Source organism: Struthio camelus, chromosome 13, assembly GCF_040807025.1.
Source record: "Struthio camelus isolate bStrCam1 chromosome 13, bStrCam1.hap1, whole genome shotgun sequence".
Lineage (NCBI taxonomy): Eukaryota > Metazoa > Chordata > Aves > Struthioniformes > Struthionidae > Struthio > Struthio camelus.
In genome coordinates this window covers 13,315,752-13,321,618 of record NC_090954.1, presented here as the reverse complement: position 1 = coordinate 13,321,618, position 5,867 = coordinate 13,315,752, and positions in this window count along the sequence as shown.

The following is a 5,867-nucleotide window of genomic DNA, read 5'->3' as shown; positions in this document are numbered from 1 at the left end:
GTTCCCCTGCCATGTAACCCCACGGGCCCTGTGACGGGCAGTAGGGAGGTGGGCTGGTGCCCACGGGCCCAGCTCCCTTCACCCGTGGCATGGGGCCATGCTTGCCATGCCACGGACCTCCACCTTGCTGCAGAGGGAGACCCTCAGCTGGGGGTGGAGAGGTTCCTTGGGCTGAAGGATGCTGTCGGCCACTTCCTTGCCTGGAGAGCAGGCCACAGCCTGAAGTAAACTGGTGGGGGCTGTTTTCTTTTGCACTTAGACCTGAATGGCCCCATTCACCTCCCTTGGAGGAACCTGAACCCTCATGGTGAGCCTGTGAGAAGGGAATTTTATTTGGAGAGGAAGAGTCGAGCACTTATTTTTATATGCTATATATATAATTTTTTTTCTCCTTTGAAACCTCTCTTCCCGCATCTGCTGCTTCATCCTTGGCACTGGGCTCTCCTCTTCCCTCCAGCCCCCTTAGCTAGCTGCTCATGGCAGAGCTGAGCGGACCCTTCTCTTGTGCTGTGAAGCTGCAGGCACTGGGCCCTTAGCTGTCCTTGCTGCACCATCTCTGCAGCCCAACTTTGCTTTAGAGGGGTAAGTGGAGTTAACCAGCCTGTTCTGCCACGAATGCTGAGGCCCGGGCTGTGCTGAGCTGTTGCCTTCTCCTCCTTATCATGGGTAAGTTCTCCTTCCCGCACCCTCGTTCCTCCTCGATCCCTAGCCTGTCCCTGCTCTCCCCTTTCCTGGGGCTGGGCGCAATTCTCTGGTACTGCGCAAGTCATGCCTTCGCAGGGTGGCAGGACATCATGCTGTCTGCTTAACCCTGCTGTGATGGGAACTGCTGCTGTGCAGGTGGTTGCTCCATGCCTTTGGCCATGTTCTACCATTGGACTCCTTGGTTGGCACTTGTATGGCAAGGAAGAGCAGAGGGGGCTGGCAATGCGAGTTGGGATGGAGGGAGCTGGGTCAGGAAAGGACAGTGTCCTTCCCTGCACTGACCCAGCTGCTCGCTTGGCCAAATCAGAGGCTTTTCTCCTGCTCTCCAACTCCCAGCAGCTGCATGGCATGGGGACAAGGAAACTGAACCCACTTGCTGTGCAAGTGCATCCCAGAGATGCAGCACGGAAAGTGGGACCCCGTGCTCTCCTGCGTCAGCGCTCAGAGCCAGGTGACACACCCTGCTGCTTTTGTCTCCCTTTGCCCAGGGATTCTGCCTGCTGCCCCCTTTAACCACGACTGCACAGGAATTTACAGGGACAACAACAGCACTAGATCCTCACCCTGTGACCTCTGATTTTGTGCTACAGTGCTTGGTGTGTGTGTTTGGCCCTTGGCCAGGGATGAGTAGCTCCTCCGCAGGAGAGCCAGGAGCAGCCTCAACCCTTCTAGGCTCTTGCTCTAGCCCACGAGCCTGGGGCGCGCAGCCTGTGGCGTGCAGCCCACGGCATGCCACCCATGGTGTGCAACTTGCAATGTGCATCCCCAGCGCACGCATGGCTGCGGTGCAGCGCAGGAGGCTGCCTCGGCCTTAGCTCCTTGGTGCGGCTGTGGGGCTGGAGGTGGGACAAGTGGCTGGGTGCTTCTGCAGGGGCCACGGCTGCCTCCTTCTCAGTCCCCCCCAAATCCATGTATCATCTCACCCTTCTGTTTCACGAGCGAGCACAAATTTTGCAGACTCAGCAGGAGCTGTTGTCTCCTCGGTCACCCTCAGAGCAGTGCAACTATTTGAGCTGGGGTAACTCTTCTCCTCTCCATCCCCAGCTGAGCGTCACAAGAGGGGAAAGCCCCCCAAATCCACAGGAAAGAAGGCCATGAAGGAGCCCAAAGGTGGTGAACTGAAGCCTCTGCAGGCAGCAGGCTGCTGGATCGTGCAGGTGATGTCCTGGTGCCAGCTGAAGGCGCAGCCCTTGGTGAAGGTGGCAGGACATCCCATGCTGCTCCGCATAGCGGGGCCAGGGTGCTTTCAGGAGGTGGCTGAGGCCTTGGCACTGCAGGTGGGTGACGTGCTGGAGCTGCGGTGCTGTGAGAGGCCTATGTGTTGGAGCTACCCCGCCCACCTGGAGGACGAGGAGCAGCCGTGACTGAGGTGAGCAGGGCTGGCAGGGACTGGCCTGGCGTACCCAGCTTCCTGGGGTGGCCCCACCCAGCCCAGAGGTGGAGGTCCCCTGTCTAACCCCCACTGTCCCCAGAGCCCTGAGATTGCATCCTGGGGTGACTTTGAGCTCAATTTGATATAACAGGCCCCCTGCATGGCCCCTCATTCGAGCAGAGCTGTATACTCCATCCATCACCCCTCTGGCTTTGCCTGCATTAAAGGGGGCTCACAAATATCCAAATTTTGGGGAATAACTCCATCCCTGGCCTGTGAATGAGAACTGTCCCACAGTTACCAGGTGTTTCCCACCCTGGGTGAATTGCTGCCTGCCCAGCTGCAACAAGGCCCCTTGCTTCGGGCACCCTGGCCAAGCCGGTCCATGGACACAGGCCAGTACACATGCTGGTCCTTCCAGTGCCTCGACACCTGGAGCTGAGATCGAGAAGACAGGATGGGCAAAACTTTCATCTTCTTCACAGGTTGGACACCTGCCTTGGGCTCCCTGCCAGCTCAGCTGGTGTTCACCTCCATCTGGGAGGTGGGGCACATGGCCCGAGAAGCCCAACCAGCTGTGTGGGAGCTGCTCTGCCCTCTCGTTAGCCTGACAAGCTGCGGAGCTGCTGGCTCTGGGTACCTTGCCGCTGGAGAGTGGGGGAACTAGTGCTTTGCTGTCTTGGTGGGTTGTAGGAGGTTTTACTGGCTCCTTGCAGAGCTCCTCCAACCTGGGAGGTGTCAAGGAGAGACCCTGTGCCCTTATATAGCTCTGCGGCGCACTGAGAGCATGCACGCTCTTTTGGAGGTGGGCATGGCGGGGCAGGACCAAGGCAGGCAGCACTGGGACTGGGAGGAGCACGGGGAGCTTGGCTGGGAACTCATGCCCTCACTGAGGGCTTTGGGGCTACCTGGGGGCAGCAGGTTGGTGAGCAAGGGGTACTGGAAGGACTCACCACCCTGAGGAAGGCTTCCAGTCTTGGGGAACTCTCTCTAGACCCCCAGGAGCTCTTTATTCCCATGGAGGATTACTACGAGGTGCTCCAGCTGCATGCTGACCGCCCCATGCTGCTGCCATGCCAGGTGACCAGCCTGCTGGTCTGGGTGATGTTGCACTGCAAGTTTCCTCCTGATAAAGTGCTTCATGATCCACCACTCATATGCGGCCCTCATATGCGAGCTCACTCTTCTGCATAGCCAGGCTGGACGGAGTGAGGCAGATCTCCACAAAGTACATGCTCATCTACGTGAGTGGTCTGGCTAAGTGGGAGGTCGCTGCTCAGGGGTCCAGCTGGAGGGCTTCAGGCATCTGCCCCTGCCAGCTGTATGTCTGGCCTAGGTTGTCCCTTATTAACAAGACTTTCTGGGTTTTGCTCAACAGCCATGGGGACGTGAGGTGGGAGATAAGCTGCATCTAGCTCCTGGGTAAGACATAGCGCTCCTCATGCAGTCAGCCATGGCATGGGCTTGTGCTTTGAGAAAGAGTGTGTCTAACCTGACTCACACAGCACTGATTGTGGGACAGATGGGGAGGGCCAAACACCTGGAAATGCCCATTGCTGCCTCTTGGACTCCTCTGGCAACACCTTGTCTGGCTTTGCTGGCAGAGAGCCTCTCATGGAGCAGGGCTGTCCAGTGGCAGGGGCTAGGCCAGCCTGTGCCACCTAGGCAGGTGGTGAGGCCACCATGCTCACCTTGGCTGCTATCTCTTGACGTTGAATATGCTGAAATTATACTATTTCATACGTGTTGCCCCCTTCCTTTCCGCCTCTCTCTGGCCTTGCAGAGCCCTCCTCTACCCCTAAACCTATGGTGAGAGCCTCAGCCACTGCTCTGTGGCTGGTGGAGAGCTTCAATGTGACTTGCACCACCCTCAGAGAGCCGAGGCAAGCATCATGTTCACACGGGTAAACCCCAGGCAGCAGGTAAGAGTGGCTGGGTCAGCCTCTCCGTGCTCTGCTTTAATCGGGGCAGGGGGTTAGTAAGGCCCAACTGCAGAGGGCTGGCTGGGGAGAACCTGGGGCAGAAGAGCAACCCAGCTCCTGGCTGTGCTCACCCAGCCCTAGCAGAGGGCACTGGGAGGAGAGCGAGCCCTGCCCTTGCTGAGCTTTGCTTCCTTGGCTGCCTTTTTGCAGCTGATGGAGGCACTTTCCCGATAAGCATCAGCACAAAGGACGGAAATGACTGCAGCATTGGCCCTGGTAGCTTGGCAGGGCAGAACTCGACAGTGCTGGGGTCTGCCCCGCGCTAGGAGGGGAGCCCACTGAGACACATGCATGTGATGGGAAAGGCGGAAGGGGGCAGACCCTGGGCTCCGCAAAATGCACCAGTGAGGCCTTCTCTGGGGCTTGCTTGTGCCCGACCTGTGCTGTGGAGGTGACAGTGTTACCCACTGGGGTGCCCATATGCCCTTGCATACTCTCAACCCTCCCCTTCACCTTCCTGCAGCTGGGGTACCCACACCAGGTATGGGAGCACCTGGGTGGCAGGTGTGCCAGGAGGCCGAGAGCACCCTCTACCTGGACAAGGCCCATCACAGTGCCCATGGGCTTTACATTGGCTGGGCCCAGACCCTGCAGGGCACCGTGTCCACCCATGTCCCTGTCCTCCTGCCTGGTGCCTAGCCTGGGGTGCAGCCTCCCCACCCTACTCTGTCCTGCAAGCAGAAGCTGGGATGCACGGTCCAGCCTTTGGATGGGGGGCAAAATTGTTCCTTTGCTGCCTTTTGCATTTCCCCTGCTTTTTTTTTTTCATGCAGTGAAATAAGTGGTTTATTTGGTGACTCCCTGCTTTCCCAGCCCAGTCTCCTCTGAGCATTGGTCCCCCTAAAAGTGCTGACACAGGATTCCTTAGGCTGCTGTTTTTACAGAGTTGTAATTGGTTCAGCCTGTAGCACATTGGCCTGGTGCGTGCACACATGCACGCACACACATACACCTCCCCACCCCAGCTAAACCCACCTGGGGTGGGGGGACAGACCAGCGACAGCTGCTGGAGCAGTTGCTGTCCCACCACACTCGTGTGCCCAGGGGAAAGTGCTTGTGTGCATCCACCCCCGTCCCGCAGCTCTCTGGTTCCCTCTGTCCATGCTGGCAGTGTCTCCCGGCGATGGGGATGCTACAGGCAGGGAGAGAGGCACTGGTGGTCACCGTCAAGGCCTGCTCCCCCACGGGAGGATGCTCTGCACCCTGAGTACGTTTCTCAGTGTGTAGCCCCTGCCCAGCTCTGCAGGAGAAGATGGGGCTGGCAGGGCCAGCTGGGGGGTTGGCAAGAATCAGAAGGGTTTGGCTTCTGCATGTCCCTGAGCAGACGCATCCCCGGCTGTGGGGGAAAGTTAGGGTAGGAAGAAGAGGGTGGAGGGAAGCAGTGCAAGTTTTGCCTGCTCCCCATCTTCCCCAAGGACCATGGGAGGTCCCAGGCAGGGGAAACTCTTGGTTTCACTGTGAAAAGGGCAGGAGCAGCACTTTTCTGAGCAATGACCGGAGCCAACTCAGGTGTTGTCAGCTCAGGGTGGCCGGAGCAAGGGGCCAGGCCCCAAAAGAGGGCAGGCTCCTGCGCTCCACGGCATGGGCAGCGCTGGAGGTGGCACGTTTCCCCAGCTGTATCCATCAACCCTCCCTTTTCCCACTCACTGGTAAAAGCCTCCATGCTTTGTCCCTGACCATTGTCCCACTGCTTCCAGGATGAGGTTCCCCAGGGAGCGCTGGAGGCCCTGAACCCCAGAGCAGGGCAAGGCCCCTAACTGCAAAGCAAGGGTGGCTGGTCTCTTCTGCTACCAAGGAGCAGAGAGCCA